Source organism: Egretta garzetta, unplaced genomic scaffold (genome assembly GCF_000687185.1).
Source record: "Egretta garzetta isolate BGI_Z169 unplaced genomic scaffold, ASM68718v1 scaffold287, whole genome shotgun sequence".
NCBI lineage: Eukaryota > Metazoa > Chordata > Aves > Pelecaniformes > Ardeidae > Egretta > Egretta garzetta.
In genome coordinates, this window is record NW_009260435.1 from 4,774,083 (window position 1) to 4,787,577 (window position 13,495).

At 39.1% G+C, this 13,495-nt stretch overlaps 1 protein-coding gene across 4 annotated transcripts in view; it reads right to left on the minus strand.

Annotated features, from left to right (window-relative positions):
- TLN2 (talin 2) overlaps window positions 1-13,495 on the minus strand; it is a 185,916-nt gene that overhangs the window by 113,537 nt on the left and 58,884 nt on the right. Inside the window, exon 1 of one of the 4 annotated variants that reach the window (XM_009643955.2) lies at window positions 3,410-3,495. The exons of the other annotated variants lie outside the window; for them this stretch is intronic. The gene's annotated coding sequence lies outside the window, so the exon portion shown is untranslated. Of the gene's footprint in view, window positions 1-3,409; window positions 3,496-13,495 lie in introns of those variants that run through there. 4 annotated transcript variants of the gene reach the window in all.

Below are 13,495 nucleotides of genomic sequence, written 5' to 3' on the forward strand. Positions count from 1 at the left end.
GCTACAAAAATGATCCGAGGGCTGGAGCACCTCTCCTATGAGGACAGGCTGAGAGAGTTGGGGTTGTTCAGCCTGGAGAAGAGAAGGCTGAGGGGAGACCTGATTGCAGCCTTTCAGTACCTAAAGGGGGCCTATAGGAAAGATGGGGAAAATCTTTTTAGTAGGGCCAGCTGTGTCAGGACAAGGGGGAATGGATTTAAACTAAACCAGGGTAGGTTTAGACTAGATATAAGGAAGGAATTCTTTACAGTGAGGGTGGTAAAACACTGGAACAGGTTGCCCAGAGAGGTAGTGGAGGGCCCATCCCTGGCAACATTCAAGGCCAGGTTGGATGGGGCTCTGAGCAACCTGATCTGGTTAGCAGTGTCCCTGCTCACTGCAGGGGGGTTGGACTAGATGACCTCTAGGGGTCCCTTCCAACCCAAAACATTCTATGATTCTATAAAGCCTCATTAGCATCAAACTAGAAATTACTGAAAACATGTATTTTTCTTGGTATATTGGAAAGTTATTTTCCAAAAACTTGTGTACACATACTTAAAGGTCGATACTTTGATGTATGTCCAAAAATGGTGCATAGGAGAACAATACACTTGTTTGGTATATTGCTAACATATTTACTACTGATAGAAAACCATTTTTCCCTCACCGCACCTTTTTATTAGACCATTTAGATTAGCTGGTAACTAACAGCTTAGAATAACTACTTAAATGAAAGCAGGATTTTCTGAGCATATAACTTCTCCTTTCTGAAGATTCTAAAGCATACAATACTGTGTTGTGGGGTGGGTTGTTTTTGGTTTTTTTCCCAAGTCTCCACATAGATATGCTAGATTTTTTTTATCCTGTTGCACAGCTACTCTTCAAGAATGAGCTATTTTTCATTTCAGTTCTATTTTAGACACTTCACTGAATTTGACAGCATTTGTCTACAGAAACAGGAAGCTACAGATGCTTTTTGTTTTCTTTCATTTTGTAGATAGTCTGAATTTTGTCTTAAGTGTCTTTCCTTACTGTCATAACACTCCAAACCACTCTTCCATCATTAGACTTTCCACAGTGATCTCCAAGAACTCTTCAGAACTGAAGTCCTTTCTGCATAAATACAGAATCTATGAGAATCCCCAAATATTTTCTGCATAAATTCATGTACATGTATTTTAAATATGAGGATGTGAGATTCTATGGACTACTGCCGCTGATGATAATTTGAGCAGGACAAATTCCAGTAGTTCAACAAAAATTTAAGCCCCAGTTGTGCACCTTTAACGGCCGAGATACTCAATACTGTTTGACAAAAAAAAAAAAAAAAAAAAAAAAAAACACACACCAACCACCAAACAACCCAACCAAACAAAAAAATCCAAACCAAAACCAACCAACCAACCAAACAAAAAAACAACTTTAAGGACTAGGAAGGAACCTCCATTTACATTTCATCAAGCTCAGTGGTTGCATCCCTTCTACAAGGCACAGGCAGCAGACAAATGATTTCTCTATTGGTAACATCTAGGAGCAGCTTTGGCTCTAAGATGTCATCCTCCCCCATATCCATGTGGCAGCCCATCCATCTGCCTCTCAAAAGCAAATCATCCTACTCCAGATTTTTTAGTACTGCCAAGACCACTCACGACCAGTATGAAACTAGAAATAAGACTATCTGACAAAGGAAAAGGGGTGAATGAGTGGAAAGAAAAAATAGAAGAAACATTGATGTAGACATCTCAATGCTTTCCTAATCTATCAGTGTCTTGTAAGAAAACAATGTGTATTTTGAACCACTCATTCTAGGCAGAGGTCTGATAAATAAATGAAGATCACTCCCTACTACCAAATACTAGTTCCTAAAACCCATCCAAAAGGTCTTTATGTTTCAGAAGTAATCATTCAGTGTAGCAGCAGCACAAAATAAATACAAGACAAAAAATAAATCTCTGCAGTATTTCTGTAGAGGTTCACCATAACTGGGTTCAGTTTAGCACTTTATCATTTATACATAAGCAAACCTCAGAGTAATACAAAACCAAAAATATCCCAAGAAACTAGAGATTGGGTAGCGAAACACTGGAACAGGTTGCCCAGAGAGGTAGTGGAGGCCCCATCCCTGGAAACATTCAAGGCCAGGTTGGATGGGGCTCTGAGCAACCTGATCTAGTTAGCGGTGTCCCTGCTCACTGCAGGGGGGTTGGACTAGATGACCTCTAGAGGCTCCTTCCAACCCAAAACATTCTATGATTCTATGATTGGAACAGTTTTTCACCATCCAGAATGGTCCCAGGAAGAATAATTATGTTCATGTGTGCTTATGTGCAGTGTTTAAAAAAAAAAAAAAAAAAAAAAGGTGGCACACTAAACAGCTGGAAGAGAGAGATCAGCTTGGAAAACAGTCTGACCAAGTCGCTCAGAAGGCAATTCTAACTCCCAGGTGACCTCTGAAACCTGGCTGTCAGCTTCCAGTGTGGTAAGGTGAGCCACAACTCCTGCTCCCTCCTCTGTCTCGTGGATGTGTTCGAATACAGCCACTACAACGCAATCCTCTGAACTCGCTCTCCCCCCTATTTTCTACTCCTCTTAAAAAGAGGAAATAGTATCAAGTGACACCAATGAACAGGCAAGTTCTAAGAAAAGCTTTCCTCTCCACTTTCTATCGCACCTGAAGGTAAGACTTCCAAGCCACACACATCACATCTTCAGACTTCCTCTGATTTTCTTGTCTATTAAAAGGCAAAATGGATACTGACCTTTTCATACCAACTTTCCCATGAACAAGCTGCCATCTTAACTTTTGGTATGAAAGACTTTCGTTAAAAGGCAACAGTCATTCAGAAAAAAGTGTAAGCACATTCAACATCTTTTGAAAAAATAACTTGGGGCATTAAAAAGAGGTGTCCTCTCTCCTGCTAACATAAAAAGGAGTAATACAGATGACTGAAGCTATATTCTCTGACATTAAAGCAAAATTTATATAGTAGTTGCACAGGCACATTGCAGCACCTTCTGAAAGACTGAACTAATTAACTTCTTTTAAGGTAGAAAATCGGATCCACCTGAAAAATTTTTGTGTATAATGAAATGATTGATTGCTTTCTGGTACAGAATACTAGATGAGTGACTGAACGGTCCTAAATTAGCACCTGACCTGGAAGTTTCATGCCATACAAATCCTGTATTACCAGCCCTGATGGTAGTGGGCCTCATTTAAGTTATGGTGATGTAATATTATGCTCCGTATGTATAGCTGAATCCTTAATATTTCAGAAATTAACATTTTCATTTAAGGTGAAGGATCACAGGGTTATGGCATGAAAATAGCTACAGTTACTTGCAAACAGAAAAATCTACTTAATCTTTTAATTAACCCTTTTACATGTAACACAAAAATGGATTTTTAAAAAGGGTACTAACTCACATCAAGGAACATCCAAATTCAGTCCAGTGTCTAGTCTTCCTTTACAAATGGAGCAAAAGGGGCAAAGAAAAAACAAATGGTGAAGACTGACCATGTAACTTGAACTAGGAAAAAAAAAATTAAAATATTCTGTTAAAATTATTCTGATTTTGCAGTTTGTACTGCTGCTTTTACTAGGTTAGCATGAATTTAGCAAACCAGAGCGTTCAGACAAACTTGACCTCACCTATGAGATCCAGAACAGACTAAGTCGGAACTTAAAAACAGTTTAGAGGCACGGCATTGTCACATACTTGATAAATTTAAAAGCAAGCAGGGGTGCTATTTCTTAAAATTTAGACAAAGAAGTTCTTTTAAAATACAGTAAGTATTTTCTCAGCTTGTTAATATTTTCACTTTGCAATCGTGTACCACAGAAACCATAAAAATGTGTGTTAGAAGGAACCTCAAGAGGCAGCCCAGCCTAGTCCCTTGCATTGCAAAATGATGCATCCCTGTGCTGTCCCTGCCAGATGCCATCTAATCCCTTCTGACAAAGCTCCATTGAAATTGAGTCCACAACATCCACAGGGAAGCTGCTCCATTTTTCTTTTTCTTTTTTCTATTTCTACATTCTGCGTGGTTCCCCTCTACCCATCCAAGTTTTCAACCTAGGTTTTCCACTTCACATAAGAACCTTTTTTTCCTGCCCTACATAAACAGACATGGCAAATTGATCCCCAACATCTTTAACACAATTTTACAAGTCAGGAACCGGTTACTGTGTCCTCCCAATGCCCCTCCTTCTTTCAGGGTCAAATTTAGCTCCTTAAAGAAGGAAAGACCTAAACACATCAGTGGTCCGGTCTCCTTCAACTCTGTGCTCTGTTTCAGAGATACCAAAGGATGCCTTATTTGAAAAAGAGCTGACAAAAAGAGCCCATGAGTTATCAGCTTCCTCCAAGAGAGTGTTCTCAAACTTCAGAGAAAGGTTTTCATCTGCCTCCTCCAAATTACCCTCAGGCTCTAAACCTCCCCATTTGGCTTTCAGAAATAACCAGGACAGGCAGTTTCCATCTCCTGGGTAACAGCCAAAATGGGACAGCTGTTTTTTCTCAAAAGAACTAAGAAATTGGTCAAGAAAAAGGGCTGAGATCACAGAGAAAAACAATGGGAAAATATCTTCCCTGTTCCTTTTATCTTCTGTACATTGAGTCACACTACATTTAAATATTTCTCTGAGCAGGTAATGGATTCTTACTGCTCCCCAATATCATAGAATCATAGAATCATAGAATGTTTTGGGTTGGAAGGGACCCCTAGAGGTCATCTAGTCCAACCCCCCTGCAGGAGCAGGGACACCACTAACTAGATCAGGTTGCTCAGAGCCCCATCCAACCTGGCCTTGAATGTTGCCAGGGATGGGGCCTCCACTACCTCTCTGGGCAACCTGTTCCAGTGTTTTACCACCCTCACTGTAAAGAATTTCTTCCTTATATCTAGTCTAAACCTACCCTGGTTTAGTTTAAATCCATTCCCCCTTGTCCTGACACAGCTGGCCCTACTAAAAAGATTTTCCCCATCTTTCCTATGGGCCCCCTTTAGGTACTGAAAGGCCGCAATCAGGTCTCCCCTCAGCCTTCTCTTCTCCAGGCTGAACAACCCCAACTCCCTCAGCCTGTCCTCATATCACTCAGCCTCTGGAATGGCTGACCAAAAGTCAAAGGGTTTCTGGAAATTAAGAGGATTTTGGAAGGAATGGTTTGCCTGGTACTATGTCAAGTGTTCCATGAGTAATTTCTAAATCAGACTGTGACTGATCTATGTTTGCAAGGCTGGAGACTGAAGTAATAAATTATGGATCTGAAAGCTTTGGGGGAGGTAGCAGCAGCTCCAAGCTCTTAAAAAAACCCCACAGATCACCAGTGAGAGAATCCAGTGCCTGCAGGTATGTATCTGGAGTGTGTACATGAAGGCCTCAAGCTGAATTATCACATTGCCCAGGTTCTGGGAAATCCCAACAAAATAAGATTATAACCAATGTTTGAACCAAAATCAGCAGACCTCTGTGTGCCCACAGAGATACCTTGCAAACAACCAATATATTTCAAACATAAACCCCAAGATACTATCAAGTGCTGAAAAATAAGACATAAAATGAAGCAGTATTAAGGTTCTTCAGAGTAAAGTAGCTTCAAGCTGGAGCAATGCCTGCCATTCTGCCTGTAGTTCAGCAATGGGTGTAACCACAGCAGCAACCAGCTCCTCTTCAGCTCCAGAAGTTAACAGTCCCTCTCACAGCTGCCAATGTTTCTGTTTGCATAACCACTTTCTCAACCAATTCTGACACTTTTTTTTGTGTTGGCCACTGCATTTTTGAAGAGTCTTTCCCTTAGTTTTTGACAGAACTGGGTTACGGAGAGATTATGCACATGCTTTGCCAGAACATCCAAAGCAGTAGTATTCTCCAGCAGAGGAGCAGGAGCAATGTGTGGTAAGGAATTGTCACTGTCCAAGCTGGGTCACCACAGCCTCTGGTCACTGTACTTTGGGAGGATAAAGCTTGCAGCAGGCACCTGCACTTCCATTTGCCCTACTTCAATTCTCAGCTGAAGTTACTGTGTCCTTCCCAATAGCTCCCTGCATAGGCACATTCTTACAACAGCTAGAGCTTAGGATGCTGTTACTGCTAAGTTGCAAGAGGTGTGGGCTTAGAAGCAGATATATACTCAATGAACAGTTAAACTTCTTTTCTTTAACAATTTCTCTTCATTAAAAGAAATTTTCTGAAATCCTAGGAACCAATTTTTACAAAACTAGACATCTCCATCTCTTGTAGAGTATTTTCACTGAAACAGTTTGAACATTAAATACAAAAAAATTCTTTGCTGAAACAGTTATAAATATTTATAGATCTGAACATTCTATTTTCCCTGCAATGAAATAAATCTGTAAAATAATTTTCTATTAATTTAAATTCTTGATACAAAATAAGCCAGAAAACAAAGGTCACTATGGACAGCAAGTCACAAAATAGTAAATCAAACAAAAACTTAAATATACTTGTTTGACAAATGTCCCCAAAGTAAAAGGAAGAAAGTCAATGTCAAAGCACACCCACCCTTAATTTCCACTGGAGTTTCATTTAAAATTGCTTTTCCTCTTGGTGTCATTTGAGCAAACCAGAACTATCCCAAGCCTAGGACCCCAGAGCCAAGTAACATACTCACTTTCTAATATCATACTGCATACTCTTCCTTAATCAGTCCTAACAATTTGTATTTTTTTTATACACAGTCTGTGCTACCACAGTAAGAAGCGAATAGCTTTTGCATGGATTTGCTCTCCAACTTCATTATTCCATATAGCTTGGCTATCTCCTGTTGAAGGACACCAATGTAGCTACAGACCCAGCAGGAAATCTACTTTTCAGATAAATATTCAAGAACGATTCATGGCCACTTGCCCTGTTCAGCAAAAACACAGTATTCTGTACCACATGGCACAGCCAACCTAGCTAGCATTTCAATTAAGGCAATACCAATACACTGCAGCTGTTGGAGTAACTAAAAGCATTAAGATGGCTCACACCCATACCGGTCAAGTTCAGACTTGCCCTTGTTAGAAAGCTTATATGATTTTTGTCAGGCTCATTAAGCAAGTGCTGAATCGGTGAGGGATCCAACTCTCTGCTTCTTTAAAAGTTTACAAATCAGATCAATACCATAGATGTGAGTCTCAAGTAACGTACAGAACACTTCTCTGTCCCACAATATCTTGCTCAGGTTAACCAGCATAATAAAATGGCAATTACAGAAATTCCACAAAAGATTCCCCAATAAACTAAATCATACCTGAGAGCCCAGCTCTGCTAGACTGGGAGGATGGCACTGATGTTACAACTACCTCATCAGCTGCTGCACAGAGATAGACTAAGGCAAGGGTGAGCAGAGTTATCTTGAGAAACATTTTACAAGGACTCTCAAGAGACAGGTAACCCAGAGTAAAAGGCTGAATATTGATGAGGGCAGGAGTTTGCATCACATAATTCCAACAGGAATCAACTATCATCAAGCTAAAATCATAGAATAAAACAGCGGAAGAACCAGATGCATGGAAGAAATGAGATTTAGAGGGGAATCCAGTTAGCGAACACTGACCTCCCTGATCATTCAACATACCCACCTGGCTTAATTTGTACCATTCCTACCCTGTCTGTAGTGTCTGACAGCTGATGGGGCCATGACGTTATCTGTGTATTTTGAACTACACTGCTAAGCAAACAGAGAATGCAAAATCTCCGCTTAATATTATCTCTGCTTAATGCTATGAGGATACAAACACTTCTTTGCCTTCCATTTCTCACCCTTGCCAATAGTGTGTTTGAAATAAAACACAATCCAAAAATATCTGCATTTCTGAAGTAGGCACATGTGGAACAGCTAACACTGACACTGTCAAATATGGACTACGCCCACCCTGTTAAAGGAAAGTTGCCACTGCCAGTGCTATGGTTAAAAGCAAAGCTCTGCTATGATTTAGTAAATGTCTGTCTCCCTGAAGATATTTCTTAACTGGTTCATTCAGGCTTGAGCAAACACAAATCTAGGTCATGAGACTGTCACTGCCTAAAAGCCTGCACGTGTACATGCTAGTATAGGCAAAGCTACATATTGCTATATGAGATTAATATTGTAAGAAAATCTAGTGGGACAAGAGTTCTCTACCCTTTTCAGTACTCACACCACCTACCTGCTAGCACAGGGCACCGGCAAAACAGGACACATTACATTTTCTGTTGTTCATGATGGTTGAACATCTAATTCTATTGCAACATATCAGATATTTGTTTAGTGGACTGGTGCCTGGTAAGACCTTCCGAAGCAATAGGCACTCAATACAAACCCAGTTGTACCAATAGCTACATTTAATATTTCCAAAATTATGAATGCAAACGAAAGTGTCATACTTCAAAATTAAGGATGATGGAACCACAAGGCAGGCAAGTGGGCAGATGGTAAGTGGGCACAGGCACAGAGGGTAACAGCACACATTTTACTACAAACTCACAATGGCACTTAAACTAGTTTGTCTTTTCTGCTGTTGCCATCTTATGTGCTTATCATATAAAAGACCACACTGCTTCTTTCCAACAAAGATCGCCCTCTTTTTAGCACTCTATTGATGTCAATTTGTAACTCATTTATACTACGATGCTCTCAAAAGATGCTTAAAGGGTGTTACTGACATGCTTTCCGAGAATGCTAGGCTGATTCTCCACTAGAACATTGTACAGGAGCTGAATGATCATCTGTGGGTTGTATGCCTGAAACACTTGTTTGTATGCCATAGCAAGGCCTTCATCATCAACTCGTGAACAAGACACTGAAGATGTCATCACCAGTCAGCTGCTTTGCCATTCCACTGAGAACAGTGTAGAGAAGTGCTGCAGGGACAACTATAACTGATGTGCAAATATCACATTTGTTAACACTGAACTGGAAGTTGTCTCTTTTAAGTTTAGAAGGGAGCAGTATGTACTCTTCTGGTGACCAGAAAGGGAAAAAAAAAACCAAACCAAACCAAACCACCTCCATTTCCCTCTAATTAGCTCAGCTAATTAGCAAAAAGATGAAGGCAAGAGCAGTAAGCCAACAGATTAAAACTTCATGTTCTAAATGTGAAATGAGTACAAAGATATCAGCTTAGGGGACTCCAAAAGTAGCCTGACAACCTGAGGCACCTCATGCTGTCTGGGGTGGCTAGTCAGAACTCTTGAAGCTTGAACAAGCAAGCAAAATAGTATAATCTTTCCTTCCATCAGTTATAATACAGGGAACTTAACACTGTACAGCACAAAACATTGTTTATTCTCTGTTTATAAATGTGCATAGACAATTGAAATGCAAGACCTCTTATATGCCCCCTTGCCCCAAGAAAAGCCCTACTCAACTACAATGCCCGTATATGCATACCACATATCCTGGTAAGCAAGTTTATAGTTAAAACATTCACGAATCTCAAGAAAATTTCACAGCGTTTATCTGTAGCGTGCAATACAGAATCTTAAAAACAAACCACTTGAAAAACAGTAAAATGAAAGTGAACTAGGGCAAGCTTTGAAAGGCGACTGTAAAAGTAGGCTTTAATCATTACTAAACATCAACCATGGCCTTCTCCGTTCACACATTACAGTTGTACAGGAACAGCATCTATTTTGCTAAGAACCCAGCAAGGAAGTACCCTCAAGCAGAATTATGTAAGAGACTAAAGTATTTGAGTCTAATTAAGACGGTTTTTATAGGACAGTCAGCTTATTAGCAATTCAACTACAGTTTGCTTTTTAAGTCAAAATGCACATTTGCAAACTAGCTTGCTTGAACATATCTTCAAAAGGAAGTATGAATTACAAGGGGGAGAGGAGGAATGTCATTCTTCCAACAGAGCTGAAACAGCTTTTAGGTAACAGAAGCAAAGAGCTTGGCTGGAACTAGCTGTGACATAGAAGTCATTAGCCTCAGGAGTAGGAACCTCCAATATGGCAGTCAATGACTAAACACTTTGAAGAGGCCTTCCAGGCTTTTGTGCTTACTTTGCAAGAACACTGCAGGAAAAAGCTGAAAACAGGGAACATGGGTTTCTGTAGAAATCAGAAGTGAGTCAACATCCTTTTGTAAGGTTCCTCTCCAAATGAGGCATTTCTCTTGTAGAGATGGGCCCTTTTAAGAGAATCCTGGGGGAGGGGGGGTAGTAATAAAGATGTTAACAGATGCTAGGAGTATAATTAAAACAGTATCTGAGATACAGAAGACATTTCTGTTTGGTGGGGTTTTGTTTGTTTTTGAGGGGTTCGTTGTGGTTGGGGGGAGGGGGTTGCTTTATTCTTTTAAACTGAAGAGAACTGCTTGTAAGGTTAATCTAGGTCCATCACAAGAGCTGCAAATTGCTTACAGTGGGATATATACTTATACAGCTTCAAATATGTTTTCTGATTTCTGGTAATTTAAGAGCACATAGGTAAATTACAGGATAAGAAGAATAAACAAAGATTGTAAATACTTTCTTTTCTGTGGGAGAGCTGAGAAACTTATTTTCCAAACCAGCAGATTTGATTATTTGAAGCATTTCACCCACGGATTCTAAATCACACTAACAACAGTAATAGGTTGAACTACCAAGTGGGCTGTTAAATCCAGGCTTCCGCAGTTCTGTATAGTCACACTATTTTCAACTACTGAAATGCTATCATGTTTTGAAGGACAATTTTTAAGCTTTTATGTCTAGGTTTACAACCTTTGAGCATACTCACTTCACTGCTTTTTTTCCCACTAAATAAATTCAAAGCTGCCACTCACAGTTCTGAACTATGCCTGCCATTCCTGGCAACCACCCTGAAGTAAAATGTAATAAACCACTCAGAGCTGCTAATTTAGTCATTAAATGACACAGCTAGGATATGACCTCTTGGATTCACCTACTGTGGTCTAAATATTACTCTGCATTTCCTCATTTTCAGAAGTGACATGTGTAGGCAGAGTTTTGAATACATTATGAGTTTTGTACAGTGATATACTTCAACCATTAAAAAAAAATAATCATCAAGCAATCTTTTTTTCTTCAGGTACAGAAACAGTATTGCTAAGTTCCAGATAAAAGTGTCATGGTACATCATATAAGGATTCTTCTGTTGCTTTCCTCCCACTCTCCTGAACATCACCTGATGCTGCCCTGGAACTTTTTGATCATTTTCTTTAAGGAGAGTGGCTGTCAACAGTTACTTCACACATACTCCATTCAATTACCTACTTTAGGGAACATGAAGGCAACTAATGGTCTGTTCAAGTTTCTTACAAGCTTTATAAACAACCTTCTTTTTCATTACAGAAGCTGAACTACGGAATAAAATAAAATCCACTTAGCTACTGAAATCACTGAAATAAATCCATATTGATAATTTTGATCAGCATCATCATCCAAAATTAGATAGGGCAGACAAGTCTTCAGAAACAGCTTCGCTACACAGAACAAAAAAATCAGTGAGGCTCAGGTAAAACTACTTTTTGCCAGTTCAGTGATAGGGTTTATGTGGAATAGTTCCTTGTTCTCATTGATTTGATCTGAAATGGTAGACTTAACAGGCACTGAAATTGCATTCAGTAGGTTTGATCCATTTATCCCAACAATTGGTTAATTACAACACTTTTCTAAAATAGGAAGTGAGGCAGAAAAAAGTAAACATTTATAAAATGTTATTTGAATGAATGCAACTGTGGCCTAGCAAGTTAGCATTCCACCTATTTAAGTAAACTCAGAAAAACTCTAAGTACTACACAGAACCGACAGTCATGCTGACAACCAAACCATCATCTCCACAATGAACTTCATCTGCTCATTGAGAATCTTCACAAATTGAGGATGAGGGCAAAGGGATTCCTGACTGGGAAAACCATTATTTCTTGCAGGCCCATTTGGAAAGCAGGATGCTTGGTAAAGAGCTCAGTCATTAAGTGAAAATTTAGGTTGACAGCTTAGAGATTGATTGTCATTTATATTAAGCAAAGAATGGCAAAGCAAGTTCCCAGTCAGAAAGTTATAGCTACTCTCCAGGCAAGCTAACTCAAATTTTCTCTGTTCAAGTATATAGAGCGTGCTAAAATTCATTCTGTGTTAAAACAGCCATATACAGAAAGATGAAGCGCACTTTAAAACTGTATGGTTCAATATAAATCTAAGTGCTTGAGCTACCATTTTTATTCAAACCTTCAGTAGTTACTGAGCTTGTCAGGAATACAAATGATAGCAAAATCACTGTCATAGGAAACTTTCATTTCCATAGTGTCTTTTGTCCTAAGATTGTGATTAAAAAAATAAAAAATTAAATCAAATAAAAAGGCAGATAAGGGGACACTGAATGCTATCTGTCTGTCTGTCCCACCCAGATGCAAGTCCAGAACTTGTCATACCAGTACAAACTCCTCCCATCCCAAATGCTCAGCATGCAACATAACACTGATTTCCATAATACACTATGTCTGTATAAATATAAACCAACATCAGATACTGATGCTTCCAGTCTTCTTGTTAAACCATGCCATTATGTGCCCTTTGTACAGGTCAAACACTTATTACAGTTACAATAATAAAACATTGGTCCAAAAGTAAAGAAAAGCATATTCTGCTGATAGCCCACTGTGAAAAGTCAATGACTAGAAACTAAAGATTACGTAAGTATGTGTAGTAAAGACAACATCTTGCATTTTATTCTGAGGTAAATATGGTATGGTCATTCAAGAAGCTACTACAGGATTAAATAAAGTCTTAATTAAGAATCAGATAGTATTAGAAAGCATATAAGAAGCCATATAGTATGGTCAACTATAAAAGGATTGAATTACTAATGTTTTGAATACCTTAGGTATTTGATTCTCTGACCTGTACATATATAATTTTATAGTCTTTTTTTATAGTAATTTTTTGCTTTAATATTTAGGCACCTCTTACCATGACTAACATCAAGTACTACTGTTGTTCTTCCAACAACTATCAGACATTTTAGATTTAAACTTGTTGTGCAAACAGCACTCTGCTGCCATCATGGACATCTCTCCTTGAAGCAGAATGAAGCACAGAACAAAGGAAACATAAGTAAAATTACCCAGCTGACACTAAACCCAAATTAGGGCAAGGAAAAAAAAAAACCCAAAGGTTACAACTGCAATAGAGTCAACATCAACCTAACAACCAAGCTGGCATTAGTACTTTTAACAGAATTTGTTACAAGCAAAATAATTCCCTGTTGGATTCCTAATATGAACCACAGAACATATGGTTATGGGCCCAGAGTCAAAATGGAAAAAACCACTAAGTGCTTCCCACAGCTACTTTTCAGACTCGGAGATACATTTTTGGTGTCGCTTACACAGAGTGTTACCAGTGTTGAAAGTTAACACACGTCTCCCTGCAAAAACAACTGGACAAGAACAGTGATCCTAATGACTCAATCCAACTTTTTTCTGCACAAGACATTATTGAAGAGGCCTCAGACAGGAGTCATAGCATGGAGTTTTTAGCAAAAAAGGTACATGACATTTCACTGAAAGGATTGGC